Source organism: Henckelia pumila, chromosome 4, assembly GCF_033568475.1.
Source record: "Henckelia pumila isolate YLH828 chromosome 4, ASM3356847v2, whole genome shotgun sequence".
Taxonomy (NCBI): domain Eukaryota; kingdom Viridiplantae; phylum Streptophyta; class Magnoliopsida; order Lamiales; family Gesneriaceae; genus Henckelia; species Henckelia pumila.
This window is the reverse complement of record NC_133123.1, coordinates 78,645,226-78,663,724: the sequence shown is the minus strand read 5'-3', so window position 1 is coordinate 78,663,724 and position 18,499 is coordinate 78,645,226.

Sequence of the window (18,499 nt, the reverse complement as noted above, 5' to 3'; positions counted from 1 at the left end):
ACTTGCTGTTCTGGAGACGCAGGTGATACAATAGTGCTTGATATCTCCGTTGGGGGCACTGTTGCTTCACTACTGCAAGGAGCCTCTGTCACAGAGGTGACAGGTATCTCTTGTGCAACCACTTCTAAAACATCTTGTGAATGACCGGGAGAAGTGTGAGCGGTCGTCACTGGAGAGGAGTGAGCAATCACAACTGCTTCCGGTTGAGTAACTGCTTGGACTGCGGTTGAGGAGGGGTCGACCGATGAAGATGCTGCCACACTCGATCTTAGAGCATATGATTGAAAGAGGTCAGCAGTGATGAGGTCGGTCAGAATCCCATCTGAAGAAGGGAGAGCATAGACGTCTTCTTCACCCTGATCTTGAGTGAGAAAGGTTTTCATCATCACTTGTGCTTCCAGCACATAAGCTTGTAAACAGGCTGCTGAAGCTGGTGTTTTGACATTGTTGAGAGCTTGGAAGTGCTGAAGTAGTTGAGTGATTTGACGTAGACTATCCTGTAGTCCAGTCAAAATCACAAAGTCATCGGCAGCGGTAGGACTCTTGGATTTGAAATTCTTGACACGCTCATTAATTAGCAGAGATAGCAGGCTTCCTCGAAGCTTCAAGTCTATGAGATGTCTTCTTCCCAGAGCCTCCACGATGTCTTCAGTATCAGCAAATAGAAGCATCTTCTGCTCAATGACGTTTAGAGATTTTCATTTAGGAAATATTTGAGCGAGTGTCAAGTGAGTGCGGGAGTGATGCCATCTGTCAAAACGTTGTAGATGACGCTTGACAGTACGGAGCACGTGAGAGATGATCACATTGAGTTCTATCGTAGCTGCTGGTTGAGCCTTGGGTGTGTAGATCATCACACCTTTCCCTTTGTCTTTGGGATCAGCTAGAGTGACCTCAGGAGCTGATGAGGCACCTTCCCGGATTATCACACCCTTTGTAGGACGAGGAGCAGTAGAAGCAACAACGGTAGTAGTCTCGACCGTTGGCAGGGTAGGAGCAAGTCCAGAAAGAGACTTTAGCTTCTTGTGCTGCCTCTTCTTCTCGCCTGCAGGCGTGGATGACACAGCTGCTTTGGAGACCGAAGGGGATGACTTGCTGAAAGCTTGAATCAGTGGAACATTCTTACGTGATTCATCTTCAGAGTCAGATTCGATGATCAGTTGACGCTTGGCAGACTTTTTGGTATGGACTGGTTTGGCCACGATCGGAACCGTTGAAAGCGGTTGAGGGATAGCAATAACCTTTGCGGTTGAGGGCAAGGTGTCGACCGCAGTCTCTTTCTTGTTCAGGAATTTGAGAATCGTAGACTTGTTGAGCCATTTGGTGGGATGCAGAGGCTCAGTCTTGGAAAAGTCCACTCCAAGGACGCCCAAGATGTGGCAGATTTGCAAAGCAAATCCCTCGGATTGCCCTTTTCCCCTGATCATTTCACATAGAATATTGAACAGAATGTCTGACCAGTTTATGTTGATCTTGGAGGCAATACAAGCCATGTATTGAAATTTCTCCAGCGTCACCTTGTCGTAAGATCCAGCCTTGGCCAGAAGATTCTTGGCCACGATATTAGTCAGTAGCCTGAATGGAGCTTTGAGAGATGTCTTCTGGGCCGGCAGTTTGATCGGAGCATCAGTAGTTGAGAACTCCTTCAACCAATAAGAGCAGTTACCATCTGGAAGATCCGTGCATTTTGTCAAACCCCTGGAGGGCAGATCAAATGTGCTGGCGAAGAACTTCTGATTGAAGGAGTAGACCTCTGTCTTGATCAAGCATTTGATAGTCCCATGCTCGATTTGAGCGGTTGCGAAGAACTCCTTCAAAACAGGCAAATCGCAGATGGCGCTGCATTCCAGAAATTTCTTCAGTCCAGAGGCTTCAAGCATGGTGAAGACCTCAGATATTCCTGCGTTGTTTGCCTTAACAACGGAATCAAAGTTGATTGCGAGGCAAGTCTTCTGGATCGACATGATAGCTGTAGATAAGAACTCGAGCAGAGAGTAAGCAAAATCTAGAGAGTAATTCGATGATGCGTTTAATACAATATGAAAGCTTTTAGCAAAGGTGAAAGATTGATATACGAGTGTAAAGAAGTATATATAGGAACCTATGGGCCATAGGGTGACGTCATGAAAAGTATTTTTGAAATTCAAAAAGTTTTGAAGAGCATAATCACGGCGCCCAATTAATGTCATTTGGTTCAAAGCACCAAGCTGCTAGTACGAAGCCTGTCAGAGACTAGTTAAAGGCGGATGATATGCCAATATTTATGGCAACGTAACAGCTAATCTATTAATGTCATATTGACAATCATTCCCCCTAAACACATGCATACTAACTTAAATCTACTAAGCCAAGAATATTTCGAAAATATGAAAACTTAGCGTCCGGTAGAGGCTTGGTGAATATGTCTGCTGCTTGCTGATCGGTAGAGATGTATTCCAGCCTGATTTCCTTCTTTAAGACATGATCTCGGATAAAGTGATGTCTGACATCAATGTGCTTTGTCCTAGAGTGCATCACTGGATTGTGAGTGATGGCTATGGCACTTGTATTGTCACAGTAGATTGGAGCTTCACTCGACCGAATCCCATAATCATTAAGCTGCTGTTGAATCCAGAGTATTTGAGCACAACAGCTGCCAGCAGCAAGGTATTCTGCTTCGGCGGTCGAGGTAGCAATTGATGTCTGCTTCTTACTTGACCACGAAATTAGTCTATCTCCAAGGAATTGACATGTGCCACTTGTACTTTTGCGATCAATTCTACAACCTGCATAATCTGCATCTGAATAGCCAATAAGATTGAGATTTGAATCTTTGGGATACCAAAGACCCACATTAGTAGTTCCTTTAATATATTTAAGTATTCGTTTGGTAGCAATGAAATGAGATTGCTTAGGTGCAGCTTGAAATCTAGCACATAAACAAACTGAATACATGATATCCGGTCGACTGGCAGTCGAATAGAGCAGTGAACCAATAAGGCCTCGATACATGGTTACCTTGACCGGAATTCCCCCTTCATCTTTATCAAGCTTAATTGATGTACTCATGGGGGTAGATACAGTTGAGCATTGTTCCATTCCAAACTTCTTTACCAATTCCTTGGCATACTTGGACTGATTGATGAATATTCCAGTTTCAAGTTGCTTCACTTGAAGTCCAAGAAAGAAGTTTAGCTCGCCCATCATGCTCATTTCAAACTTTTCCTTCATCAGTTTAGAGAACTTTGAGCACAACTTGGGGTTAGTTGACCCAAATATAATGTCATCAACATAAATTTGTACTAGTAACACATGATCACCTTTTACAAATTTAAACAGGGTCTTATCGACCGTTCCAATTTGGAAATCATGTTCCAGTAAAAATTTTAGTAATGTGTCATACCAAGCACGCGGTGCTTGTTTTAATCCATAGAGAGCTTTGTCAAGTTTATAGATATATTGAGGATGAGTAGGATTGACAAAACCTGGTGGTTGTTCAACGTACACCTCTTCTTGAAGTAGACCATTGAGGAATGCAGACTTCACATCCATTTGATAAACTTTAAAATTCTTGAAGGCTGCATAAGCAAGAAAGATGCGGATTGCTTCTAGTCTTGCAACTGGCGCGAAGGATTCCTCAAAGTCTATGCCTTCTTCTTGTCTGAATCCTTGAGCAACAAGTCGAGCTTTGTTACGCACAACAGTGCCATGTTCATCGAGCTTGTTACGAAACACCCATCTAGTTCCAATCACATTTTGATTTTTCGGTCGAGGAACTAGATGCCAAACATTGTTGCGGGTGAATTGATTCAACTCTTCTTGCATAGCTTCAATCCAGCTGGCATCTGATAGAGCTTCATCTATTTTCTTGGGCTCTACCTGAGATATGAAAGCTGCATGCAAAAATTCATTAATCATTTGACCACGTGTTTTTCGAGGAGCAGAAGGGTCACCTATGACCAACCCAGGTGGATGATCTTTGTTCCACCTAAAATAATTCCCTAAAGGGTTGTCATCAATTGGTTGATGAACGTCCTCGTTTACTGGATCATCATTGGCTGGATGATTGTTATCAACCGGTGGATCCACTTCTGGCCTTGTTTGATCACACCCGGTAGAGGGAACTGGATCATCCTTCTTTGGAGGATATAGATCACTGTCACTCTCTTCCTGTAGATTTGTGTTTTCCAGTCTATGACTCAGATCATTTATGCTCCCTTGAGTTTGTTCTGTACAAAGAGTAGATTCATCAAAAACAACATGAATGGTTTCCTCGACCGTTTGTGATATTTGATTGAACACTCGATAAGCTCTGCTAACGGCTGAGTAACCAATAAAAGTTCCTTCGTCTGCTTTGGCATCGAAGGCTGTCAAATGGTTTTTGCCATTGTTGTGGATAAAGCATTTGCACCCAAAAATTTTGAAGTATGAAATATCAGGTTTTGTGCCATTCCAGATCTCATATGGAGTTTTGTTAAATCGTTTATTAATCATAGATCTGTTTTGAGTATAGCAAGCTGTGTTAACTGCTTCTGCCCAAAGCCTTTGAGAAACATTTGAATCAGCAATCATAGTTCTGGCTGCTTCTTTTAACGTACGGTTCCTTCTTTCAGCCACCCCATTTTGCTGTGGGGATCTAGCAGCTGACAACTCATGCTTGATTCCCTGATCATCTAGATAAGTCATAAGAGTGGTGTTTAAAAATTCAGTCCCTCTATCACTCCTGATTCTATCTATCACAGTAGATTGTTCATTTTGCAAGCGTTTAAAAAGCTTAATCAGGTGAGGTGCAGTTTGATCTTTTGAAGAGAGAAAGATGACCCAAGTAAATCGAGAAAAGTCATCAATAACAACAAGAGCATATCTCATTCCCCCTATGCTTCTTACTGGTATAGGACCAAATAGGTCCATGTGAAGTAAGTCTAAACATTTGGAAGAAGACATACACCCTTTATTTTTAAAGGTTGCTCTCACCTGCTTTCCTAGTTGACAAGCAGGACAAACTTTGTCTTTTATAAAATCTCCTTCGGGCAGACCAGAAACCAAATCATGCTTCCTCAAGTTAAAAATGGACTTAAAATTTAGATGATTTAACCGCTTATGCCACAACCAATGTTTATCATGATGAGCAGTAAGACAAGTAGGTGAAGAAATATGTGAGCAAGACCAGTTTACCTTGTAGGTGTTTAGGTCTCGTACACCGGTCATAAGAGTCTCACCTTTGTCATTTTTTATGAGGCAAGTGTGTTTGTGAAACTCGACCGAATGATCATTGTCACATAATTGACTAATACTTATCAAATTATAGCATAGTTTGTCAACAAGTAACACATCTTTAATAATGATGTTACCATGGATAATCTTACCCTTACCCACGGTTTTACCTTTGGAGTTGTCTCCAAAGCTGATCTTTGGTCCTTTGCACAACACCACTTCTGTTAGAAGTTCTGGATTCCCTGTCATGTGTCGTGAGCAACCCCTATCTAAATACCAGGTAGTGTCCTTGATAAAAGTGGTTTTCTCGCCCGTTTGGACTTTTAGTACCTGCAAAGAGTGAAGAACTTTTGGTACCCATATCTAGTAGGGTCCAGGTCGGATTAGCCCTTTCGGGACCCACACCTGGAACACCCTTACAGGTTTGCCCGTGTGTGTGTCCAGAAATCTGTGCGGTCGATAGGCAGTAAATGTGTGTGCTTGTGAGGTTGCTGTGTGCTGCTTGCCTTTTTGATTTTCATCAGTTAGCCTGTACCTCTTTTGAACTGGCCTGCAATTAAAGTACTGGTAAGGCTTCTCCTTTGACCATCTTTTCTTAGAGTAGTTAGACTCATTCCATGGCCTTTTGAAATTAGATTGGTTTCCCTTTCTTCTTTCATTAGGTTTTGGTTTGATCCAAGTTCCTCTTTGATTAGAGGTCTGGGGATCCACATATCCCAGCCCTCTATGCTTAGAGCTTCGTTCGTTAGATACTTTCTGATTTTTGTCAAAGCTGCACTTATCGTGTTCATATATCGTGCTGGACCTGACAAATCTTATTTTGTTAAGATTGCCTTTGTCCAGGCTTGACTGAATACAGGATTCCATAGACTGTTCATTTGTTCCAAACCCTAGACCGGTTTTATCATGTACCGGTCTTTGGATTTCTTGAATCTTGTCAATGGTTACAGAAGATTTATTCCAAGCCTTAATGGTTTCAAGTAGTTTTTTATTCTCAATCAAGGTAGCTTGGAATACTCTTTTCAAGGTGTCGTTCTCAGTAGCCAGCAGACTTAGCTTGACCTTAAGACCATCAAGCTCTTTTTGCTGCATGCAGCTTGATTTGCTTGACTTATCTTTTAGGTCAGCTCTTTCTGCCTTTACTTCCTCGAACTCCTTGGATAATGCTTTGTATTCATTAGCCATTTCGTGTAAAGCAGTAACTAAATCACTGTGAGTAAATTCAGGTGAGCCAAAGTCAAATACCTCCTCAGCTTCTTCTTCGATGTCGGCCATAAGGCATTCCACTTTTTCATCATCGCTGTCATCTGAAGAGCTTCCGGTATTGGAGTTGTTAGAGTCAGACTCAGCCCACTTGCTTTTGCTTTCGTCTGCTACTAGAACCCTTTGGTCTCTTCCTTTTCTAAACGTCCTTTTATCCTCCTTACCCCTTCTTCTTTCGGAGAATTGCTTCTGATCATTGTTCTTAGGCTTGGTGCAGTCTGCAATGAAGTGGCCTGACTTGCCACAGTTAAAAAAAGTAGGACCATCCTTTGTATGGTCCGATTTATGATAATTTTTAAATTTAGAATTGTTTTTACGCATAAATCTACCAAATTTCTTGACAAAGAGTGTCATGGCTTCATTGCTGATTTGCTCAGCTGATCTCTTTGGAGCTTTCTCGACCGGTGGACATATCACGGTTGAGGTTAAGGCCTTGGTTGGTTGAGAAGTAGATGGTTCATCTTCTGTTCTCATGTTGAGCTCGAACTCGTAGGCTTTGAGATCTGCAAAGAGATCATGCAGTTCAACCTTGCTTAAGTCTTTTGACTCTCTCATGGCCACTGTCTTGATCTCCCATTCTTTGGGTAAAGCTCTCATAACCTTCACAGCAATTTCACGGTTAGTATAAGTTTTACCTAAAGCAATAAGATCACAGATGATACTACTGAACCGTTCATCAAATTCAGCCATGGTTTCCCCTGGCTTCATTTTGGCGTTGTCATATTTTTGAATGGCCAAAGTGAGCTTGTTTTCCTTTGTCTGGTCATTCCCTTCACATAGCTGAGTGAGCTTCTCCCAAATCTCCTTTGCTGTGGAACATGACTTGATTTTGCTGAACATATTCTTATCCAGTGTTTTGTATAGGATGTCCCGGGCCACATTGTCAAGATTGGCCTTCTTTTTGTCCTCAGTGGTCCACTCAGCTCTTGGTTTCTCAATCATTTGTCCTGCACCATCGGCTAGAGCTGGGTTGACCTTCATAATTTTGATAGGACCGTCTGTTATGACATATAGCATGTCATCATCCTGTGCTGCAAGATGTGCCTGCATGCGAATTTTCCAATCATCATACTCTTCTTTAGAAAACATAGGAATTCTGTTGAAAGAAGTCATGATTTTAAAACTTCAGATCAGCAGTTGAGAAAGGAACCCGCTCTGATACCACTTGTTGGGATCGGTTCAGAGGGTAGAGGGGGGTGAATACACTCTGAAACTTTTCTTCTTCTTCTTCAAAATGATCAAGTGAGGTTTAGTTCACTTAATCTGTTTTCTCAACTTCTAAAACGGTTTGAACAACTTAAATAGTGCGGAAATAGTTCAGAGGTTTTAGTGATGCAAAGTTTATAATGCAATGTATGAGCAGAATGTAAGATAAATAGCAGTAAAGACTAAGGCACGATTTATGGAAGTTCGAAGGCTTAATCCTTCTACGTCTCCCCTTCTTCCACTTAGGAAGGAATTCACTAGAAGACTTTGGTTATTACAACGTCTTGTAATACACCCACTTCAGACTTAGGACTTATCCAATGCCTAATCCGAAACTCCTAGATTTACACAGATAAGATTCTCAGTTCTTATCAGACTGGTGGAAGCTTTCAGAGTAGCTTCAATTCTCTTCAACAATGAGTATAGTTGAGTTGAGCTTCTCAAACTGCAGAGCGGTCGAGAGGCTTGAAAACCCTAGGATGATCCTTGACGATCAGATATGTGAACTGTAGGCGAGGGTTTATTTGAGCAGCAAATGAATGATCTTGTAAGTGTGCTCAAGTATATCAGATGAGGACTTCTGATATTATTCAAGTGATTGAGTTGATTGAGATTTTTCTGAATTGCTTGTCTCTCTTTGTTGTCTACCCTTTTTCTTTTTTGTTGTTGTCACACTTCTTGAGCAATCTTCCCTTTATATAGGTCAATCATCAACGTCTTTATTTTGAACGTTCTGATGCTGCATTGAATGCACATTTAATGCTCATAAATGCATTGATGATTCTGCATGAAGATCGTACACTGCAGACAACTTCCAGGGTCCAAAACTGGAATAAACGGTCGAATGCTTTATCTGTAGTCATTCTGTGTTTTTGCCATTTTGGTGCAACCTGTTGTCTCGATTGCAGGAGTCAACATATCTTCTGACACGCCGGTTCTGCTTTTAATAAAAGATCTTGCAAAGAACATCTTGTCACAGGTACTTGTCTTGAGATATCCTGATAAGCAGTTGACATTCTACCTGTAGAGATATTTGTCCTCTGCTGGTTTGAATAACCAGTCGATAAGCTTGTGACTTCAACCGGTCGAGAGACAAAGGCGGTTGACAAGCTTCCGGTAGATAGATTTATCCTCTGCTGGTTTTGATAGCCAGTCGATAGGCTTGTGACTTCAGCCGGTCGAGAGCAAAGACGGTTGACAAGCTTCCGGTAGAAGTTGTAGTAGATTCCTGAAATACAATGGTTGGCAGCACATTCCTATACAATGAGTTGTTGTTTGTTATCACCAAAATATCGGATTCAACAATATGTGAACATGTGTATCAAGTTGAGCCTGATAACCATTGAGATATTCAGTGGTGTAGTGTCGCTCAACTCTTGTTTTTTGTAACCATGTGACACCCACTGGGTACATATACCAGCATGTGCAACCTTACGCATGACAAATTTAGTCCAAGATTACAGTTAGTGTGTGTAGCACCCATTGGATTTTCGAAGCAGCACGCTCATACTGAAAATTCCTTTACTCTAAACACATGTTCCAATGTTTGATCCTTGATTACCAGAGTAGTCATACTTCATGTATTGCATGTAAACATATGTCTTAATAGATTATAAACATACATGACGATTTCACTCACGTCCCTGTTTCTATCACGAATATCATATTCGATGAGATAAATTGCAAGTTATCTATCTAGGGGAAAACAATAAAAAAATTAACATAAAAATAAAAAATTTGACCAATACCGGTAAATTAAAAAATTTAAACAACAAAAAGTATATCACATTAATTTTTTACCATATTTTATTTAAGTAGTTTTTAAATACAAACCGAAAAAAGTTATATAGGAATAAAAAATTTAGATATAGGAAATCAAACCACATGATATAATTGATATTTTTATTTAGATATATAATTTAAACATATAATTTCTGGTTAATGACCATAAGTAGAATAAGACTAATAGCAAATTAGAAGCTCTATAAAAATGAATATAACTTTTTTTAAACATATAATTTGTGGTTAATTTTTGAAAGTAGAATAAAGAGATTTTTGAATTATAAGATCTAAATTGCACATTTAGAGGTTCCTGAGCCATATTTAAGTGTTTCTATTCATATTATCGAGAACCCGCAAGGACCAAGGTGCTACTGGGGTCATTGCAAAATTGTTCTCAAGTTACGGCATTTTCGACTTGTGCAGACTAATGACGGATGAAGTTATAATCCCGAATACTTTTTTTAATTGGGACTTTGGGAGTGGATGTTGGATAAGCATACACTTATCTTTAGGCTAGGACTTTAGACCATGTATTTCTAAACCAGTTGTTTAGATGTGCATAAGTACTGACTGAGATATCAAGTTGAGTGTGCATATTATTTTTTTGCATTGTTATTTTTTGCATTATTAATAGTCATATGATGTATATTTTTCTTGTCATGTTAGATATGAAAATTTGAGTATCATGATAAACCTGAACCCTTGAGATGTTCAGTTGAGTAAGGTCCAGGGGTGGATGAAGGGGGTGGCAGGCCTGGGCTGTAGCCCAGGCCTGCTTTGGTACATGTAGATATATATCTTGTTTTTAAAACCAATTTTTTATGTTTTTAGCCCAAATTGATTATAGCCCAGCCCATATTGATTTATTATTTTTGACATATTATATAAATTTTATAAATACATTGATATTTCAAAAAATTTAGCCACTCCTTATTTTATTTCTGGCTCCGCCCCTGGTAAGGTCGCTCAACTCTTATTTCTGTAACCATGTGACACCCACTGAGCACATAGAGCAGCGCATCCAAACTTACCATGAAAGTTTTAGTCCAAGATCATAGTTAGTATGTGTATTGGATTTTCGGAGCAGCGTGCTCATACTGAAGATGTCTATAATCTAAGCCTGAGTTTTAATGTTTGATCCCTGCTTACCAGAGTAGTCATGCTTCATGTATTGCATGTAAACATGTATACTAATAGATTACATGCATGAAGATTTCACTCACATACATGTTTCTATCATGAACATCACATTAGACGTTACAATTTTCAAATTGTTCAGGAGGTGGATCAATGTTCATTTGATTGCCAATGCCTAGGAGCAGATGTTACCGATAGTTCTAGTTTAAATATATTTATGTTATTTTGTTGTAATTCGATTGATTTATATAATTCATACGTAATTTTCAGTTATCTTCCGTTATTTATATGTTAATATTTTAATTAATTTAGTTACATGTTTATCAAGTGATTGGTCGTTGATCCAGGTAGGGTGACAAGTAAATTAAAAAATTAAAAAATTATATACAACAAAAAGTATATCACATTAATTTTTTTGACCATATGTTTTAAATACAAACCGTAAAATTTTAGATAAAAATAAAAAATTAGATATAGGAAACCAAGCCACATGATGTAGTAGATATTTTAATTTAGATATATAATTTAAACATATAATTTTTGGTTAATGATCATAAGTAGTCTAATAAAGAATTAGAGGCTCTGAAAAAAGAAATGTAACTTTTTTAAACATATAATTTGAGCTTAATTTTCGAAAGTAAAATAAAAAGATTAGTGAATTATAAGATCTAAAATACACATTCAGAGGTTCTCGAGCCATTCAGCATATATCTAAGTGTTTCTATTCATATTATCAAGAGCCAGCAAGGACCAAGGTCCTACCGAGGTCATAGAGAAGCTGTTCTCAAGTTGTGGAATTTTCGAGTTATGTGAACTAATGACAGATGAAGTTATAATCCAAAATCCCTTTCTTAATTGGAACTTTGACAGTAGCTATCGGATAAACACACACTTATTTTTAGGCTATGTCTTTAGACCCTATGTTCATAAATCAGTTGTTTAGACCCTATGTTCATAAATCAGTTGTTTAGACCCTATGTTCATAAATCAGTTGTGCACAATAATGAATGAGAAAATAAAAAAAACAATTAATAAGTAAAACAATTAACAATGTTACAGAAGTAAAAATTATTGGTAGGAAAAAATTACTTAAGAACATAATTTTGAGCTTTATTTTTAAAATAATTAATGAATTTAAAATAATGTATGATAACAAAACCAAACAAATAATGCACAACAATTAATAAAAAAAAAATCAATAAAAAAAACAATAATTAAGGGTACCAAAGTAAATTCACAATGAAAGCTACATATTTATAATATAATAATAATAATAATAATAATAATAATAATAGATATATTAAAATTCAATCATATATTTTATCTACATTTTAAAATGTTCATCAATTTGCGAAAACAAAAGAAGAAAAAATCATTATAAAAAAACAAAAATCATCATTTTTAGACAAATATTTCGATGATACGAGCACACATCACATCACGTGCAGAATAATTCTGTACTTTATTTATACTAATACCCAGCACATGCATTGCGTGCTTCTATTGTTTATCTTTTTAATTAAAATAATAATAATAATAAATGGTAAAATTAATAAATGACATTTTTTATAAATAAATATTCATGAAATGACAAAAAAAATATAATGAAAATGTCATATTCGTAATTACATAATCACTAAAGAACAAAAATCAAGAGGATAATGTGTTTGTCGATTTAAGATTTTGACAGTATATTTTTTATTTAATTACTTGCTGGACTCATGTGCCTAAGTCTGTTTTATAGACACGTAATAATGTACATTTATATTGTGGATTACATAATGGGAAAATTAAAAAAAAAATTAATTTGCAGATTCGACGCATTCAGTCATTTACTCAAACTCATCGGTCCGAGTTTATCCAAAGTTCCAAACTCATCAGTCCATGTAGCATTTGGCGCATTTAATCTATTTTGTTTTATTTCGAGTACTTGGTATTGTTCGCTCCTGTCTATGTGACGGCGAAAACGATAACGGAATAATGAAAAACGTTGGTAGAAACCGCCATTGCAGTTGCGGTTAGGAACCAGAAGAACAGTGACGATCTAGCCTTGATTCAAGATTTATTCGGGTTTCAGTTGCTTGATATATCAGGTCGGTGTCAGGGTATGCTTCCGCGATCTTTATCGGGGTTAAGTCGATGCCACCCAAAAAGCAGTGCCATGTGGCAAATTTTGATTGGTTGAAATCAGTGGACCCCACATGGGACCCACTGATTTTAACCAATCATGAAGTTATACGTCGCCCGCAGGATAGTATCTGCGACATGAACAAAACCCTTTATTGGACTCAAAATTCAGATCCCAATGTCTACCATCAAAGTTTGGTGGGCCACTGAATCCATTTACGGTGGAGGTCCGGACACTTGCAACTCGGCATGGATAATTGGTCTATTTATCACTTCAGTTGGGTTATCCTAGGACTTAACTACAAAGTTCCTCGGCGGAGTTGGTGCGATTGAGGAGCACGTCGTCTTCGTGAAAAACTTGTGCTCGGTTGCGGCCTGGACATATAGACACTCAGGGTTTACAGAGTTTTGGTGCCTTTGGTGGAGTCTAGCTCCAGTTCCTCCGTTCCAGCTCTGGATACATATTATTGTGTCGTTGTACCAAATGTTTGATGTTAAAGTACTCGTGCTCGAGAACAACTTTTTGGCAGTTACTCGTTTTCTGGGATCATAACGCATCATTTTCAGAAAAAAGAGTCACTGCCAAGCAATTGTTCTCGAGCACAAGTACTTTAACATTTTAGGACAATGACACAATCATAGCTATTCGGATCTAGACTCGGAGGAACTAGAGCTAGACTCGGCCAAGCGCACCAAAACTCTGTAAACCCTGAGGGAGCGTGCCGCAACAAGCACAAGCTTTTCACGAAGACGGCGTGCCTCCAATTGCACCAACTCCGCCGAGGAACTCTGTAGTTAACTCTTAGGATAAATCAACTGAAGTGATGGATATATAGACCAATGATGGGTCCATAAAAGGGATTTGCAATGGTCCGAACCTCCACTGTAAATGGATTCAGTAGCACACCAAACCTTGACGAGAGATTGACTATGGGTCTGTTGGAATCTGAATGCTCAAATAAGTCCAATATAGATCGCGAAAGCACACCACTGACACCGATCTGATATATCAGGCAACTAAAACCCGAATAAATCTTGAATCAAGGCTAGATCGTCAGTGTTCGCAACTGCAGTTGGGCGGTTTCCACTAACGTTTTTCATTATTCAGTTGTCGACTAAATTTGCTTCCGCCGTCGGGTGATTTTATGCTACATCGGGTGAGATACACTCCTTTTGTGTTTTTTTATCAAGATGTTCGCATGAACATCTTGCTAAAAAAAATCATGTGGATCCCGTATGTACTTTTTTTGTCATTTAGCATGATATTTTTTGTCATTTAGAGAGATATTCGCGCGAACATCTCAAAATAATTGAGTATTTCACCCGGTGTAGCATAGAATCACCCTCCGTCACATAGACGGGGATGACTTTCCCTGCGAATAATACTAGGTACTCGGAAGTAGAGTGAGTGTGAGTGCGCCAAATGAGATCCATCATCCATGGACTGATGAGTTTGGACCTTTGGATATATTCGAAGAAAGCAAGAACCCCGAACGCTCTCAATTAAACACAAAGGTCGATACTATACCATCAATATGTGAAATTATGTAACCATCATTTCAAATCTAAAACCCCATCTGAAATGAAAGTTGAGTTTTTTAGTGTGTTAAAAGACAAAATTATTGATCTTAAATAGATGAAGTGGTTGAATATATGTTGCACAAAATCCCATATGTATGACACAATATCACAGTTAATGTATGGGTTTTAATTGATCGATAGTCAAGTGACATGCATACAACAAAAGATCCAATGCTTTTGCATGCTAAATATTATGTGTTTCACCTGATGGAGGTAAAACTTAATTAGATGAAATATTGTAATGAAGCTGACAGAATATACTATACCCTTCAAAGTTTCCAGCCTTGCAGCATTCTTGAAATTGTGTTCGTTCTTTTTTAACCTTCTTTGTTCCTATGCTGCACAAAACAAGAATAATCATGCTAACAAGAAAAATATTTGCTCATTTCCCTGAATGTGATTAATGTATTAATTACCTGGAGCTGCTACCTTTCTTGTTATTTTGACTTTAAATTATGCCTATCTTAATCATGCTTGTCTGCATGGGATATCGTTCTTGTTTGCATTTATCTTTTTAAATGCACTTTTCTGTGTTTGAGCAGGTCACTGCAATAGATTTTTCTTGATGATAAAATGCTATAAACTTGTATGATGTTCGTACTGTTTCTTGATTTTTCTACTCTGAAATTTTTTAGGTTCTTAGAATTTGATCTTGTTCTGAAAGATTTTGGGTTCATATTCCACTTTTTCATTATATATTTGATAATTATTTTTAATGGAGACTGAAGTTGCATATTTGTCTGAGATTTGGATTTTTGATTGATGATTGAACAAAATTAAAGATATTCATGCATGCAGCATTAATGAAACATATAATTTCCAGTTCTTAGATAATCCTTCTTCATTGAATCGATGGCCTTTGATTTTCTGGAATCACATTCATTCTTTGGCATCATGATCTGTGTACAAAGTTGGGTCGAATTAACTTTCTTCTCTTGCAATCTGAAATTGTGACAAAAACAAATATTAGATTGCCAAAATGTCCTATAAAGGCAGACTCAGGATTTTTAATGGACGGGTAGCTTGTATTGTGTTAGTATGTGATGTTAATGCATGAAAAATTTGTAAATTTGAAAGACCTGGAGATAGCTCTCGAGCTTTCTTCTGAGGGCCGCATGCTCCTGCTTTACTTCTTGGAATGCCTTCATGCACCTGCAGTAGTTGCATGAATTGCATGCCCAACATAAAAGCTTTTCAGTTATTATTATTATTTCTATAAAAAAAAATTTAAGATGTCACATTAGCATCAAGCCACTGTGAATCAATATGTGAAATTATGTTGAGCATCATTTCAAATCTAAAACCCCATCTGAAATATAAGTTGAGTTTTTAGTGTGTTGAAAGACAACCATGATCTTAAATAGATGAAGTGGTTGAATGTATGCTACACAAAATCCCATATGTATAACACAACATCGATCACAGTTAATATGTATGGGTTTTAATTGATAGTCAAGTGACATGCATACAACAAAAGATCCAATGCTTTTACTAAATATGATGTGTTTCACCAGATGGAGTTAAGACTCTTGATTAGATGAAATATTGTAGTGAAGGTGACAGAAAATACCATACCCTTCAAAGTTCCCAGCCTTGCAGCATTCTTGGAATTGTGTGCATTCTTTTTTAACCTTCTTTGCTCCTATGCTGCAACAAACAAGAATAATCATGCTAACAAGAAAAATTTTGCCCATTTTCCCGAATGTGATTAATGCATGAGCTGCTACCTTTGAATTGATGCATAATGTTATCTAGTTTTCAAAAGTCGAAGGGGTCATTATGCCTGTCAAAAAATATTTCGAAATTGTGTCGTTAATTCTTGTCGATAATGTGAATTTGGGAATCACATTCACTTCAATTTTTTTTATTTTTTTTTTATAAATCGAACCGAATCGGTGTAGAATAGATTTACCACCTCTTCTACAAAAGTAGGATTTGCTTCGTCTTGCAAATCTTTCAATTGAATGCATTGAACATCCAGGTATCCCTAAACAAAAAACATGTTGTAACGACCCACTGTATCAAGACGGGTCTTTTCAGCGTGCTTTTGTCCTCACTCACACGCACCCTGAGAAACTTCCCAGGGGGTCACCCATCTTATAATTTCCCCAAGTCAATCACGCTTAACTTTGGAGTTCTTATGTGATGAGCTTCCGAAAAGAAGATGCACCTTCTTTATATGAGTAGCACATATGAAATCTTTTAAGCTCTCCTCAACCATGTAATCCCATACCTACACAGTCTCAGAATCCCTCTCATTCCGGCACGGGATCGGTTCATTCATGTCTCCCTCCGCCTAGAAGCCTACCAGGAGCCGCTCATTGTCCATGCAACCTCTTGGCACCGGCGATCACTCCCTGCCTCATCAGCCCCGGGCGTCACATGCCCACCAGCTTCCGCTTGGTTCGTCCCCGAACCATACCGTACTGAGAGAGGTCGGCTTTGATACCATTTGTAACGACCCAGTGTATCAAGACGGGTCTTTTCAGCGTGCTTTTGTCCTCACTCACACGCACCCTGAGAAACTTCCCAGGGGGTCACCCATCCTATAATTTCCCCAAGTCAAGCACGCTTAACTTTGGAGTTCTTATGTGATGAGCTTCCGAAAAGAAGATGCACCTTCTTTATATGAGTAGCACATATGAAATCTTTTAAGCTCTCCTCAACCATGTAGTCACATACCTACACAGTCTCAGAATCCCTCTCATTCCGGCACGGGATCGGTTCATTCATGTCTCCCTCCGCCTAGAAGCCTACCAGGAGCCGCTCATTGTCCGTGCAACCTCTTGGCACCGGCGATCACTCTCTGCCTCATCAGCCCCGGGCGTCACATGTAATGTGATACCCGTGACCAAATCTACGATATAATAAATAAAAATATCTTTGTAATAAAAATATCTTTGTAAATTTAGTTTATCTACTAGCGAAATAAAATTAAGATTTTTAATTTTAGTTCTATTCTAAATTTCAGTTATCGTCTTAACATATAGTTAGAATTTTTAAATGAATTTTACATTTAAAGAAACTTATTATTTTTATTGACTAGTATTATTTTCAAAATAATGATTTATCTTAATTGTCATGTTGAGGTGGAATTATTAATGTTTAAAATTTTAAGAGTGACATTATATCTAATTATTTTATATAATTATTGTTTGATTATTAATTAGGCTTAATGCCTCAATTGATTGTCTTTTAAAATTCTCAACCATGAAAACACACATTCAAGTATATATCTTTATCCATTATAAAGTTCATAAAATCCATTTTTGTGTCCAAATTGTCAATATAGATAATTTATTTGTCATGTGTTAAAAATTATTGACTAGTCTTTAAATCAACCATTATACCATACTTACTATTTGTCATAAACCACCATGACTTATCAAATTCCTACCCACTAACCCATGTTTCCCCTCTCAATTTACTACCCACTAAACCAAATTCAATTCCTTACATTTAATGTGACCCTTTGAGTTGCTTGAAATTTTAGTATAAATATACTACACTAGTCACATTCTCATTTCAATCCATAATATTCATAAAAAGAAATAGAGATAAATTATATGGAAGACATGCATATTTCTTCTAAGAGTTAAGTTCTTGTGGCATCAAAGAGTTGGGCTTGACAAAGAGTAGATGAAGCTTTTAGAAGAATTTTATATCAGTTATCGATTCAACAAGATTTTCCGTGTAAATGGGCTTCTACCTTTCTTTTGTGTGATATAAGTTTCTACACTTATATTTATTTTTGCGTGTAAGTTAAGTTTTATAACATAAATACTTATACTTTTGAAAATTCGATCGGCATGATAATATTCGTTTCACTTTGATATATATATTATTTGTTGGCTATTCGTGATATTATTTGAAGCATGTTAGAATTATTTGGAAATATTTGAAATGCACTGTTAAGAGTCGATTTAGAAATGGTTAAGGAATTTCCGACGATTTGATTTGATTTGATTTGATTTGATATGGCCCTAATGCGGTGGGTTATAATAACCGTTCCTTTGGCCTCGCCCCTTAGAGGAGTAACATATAGGGGACTGATCAGTAGAACCACGGAAAATGAGATAATTAACAGTGCAATATTTGCTTCGTATTTGTTCGAATTCAGCATGCTTAATTTTGTTTCGAGGTTATAAAATATACATGAGTACATGTAAATATATTTTGGTGTTTATCGTGTTCGATCGGCCCCCACTTG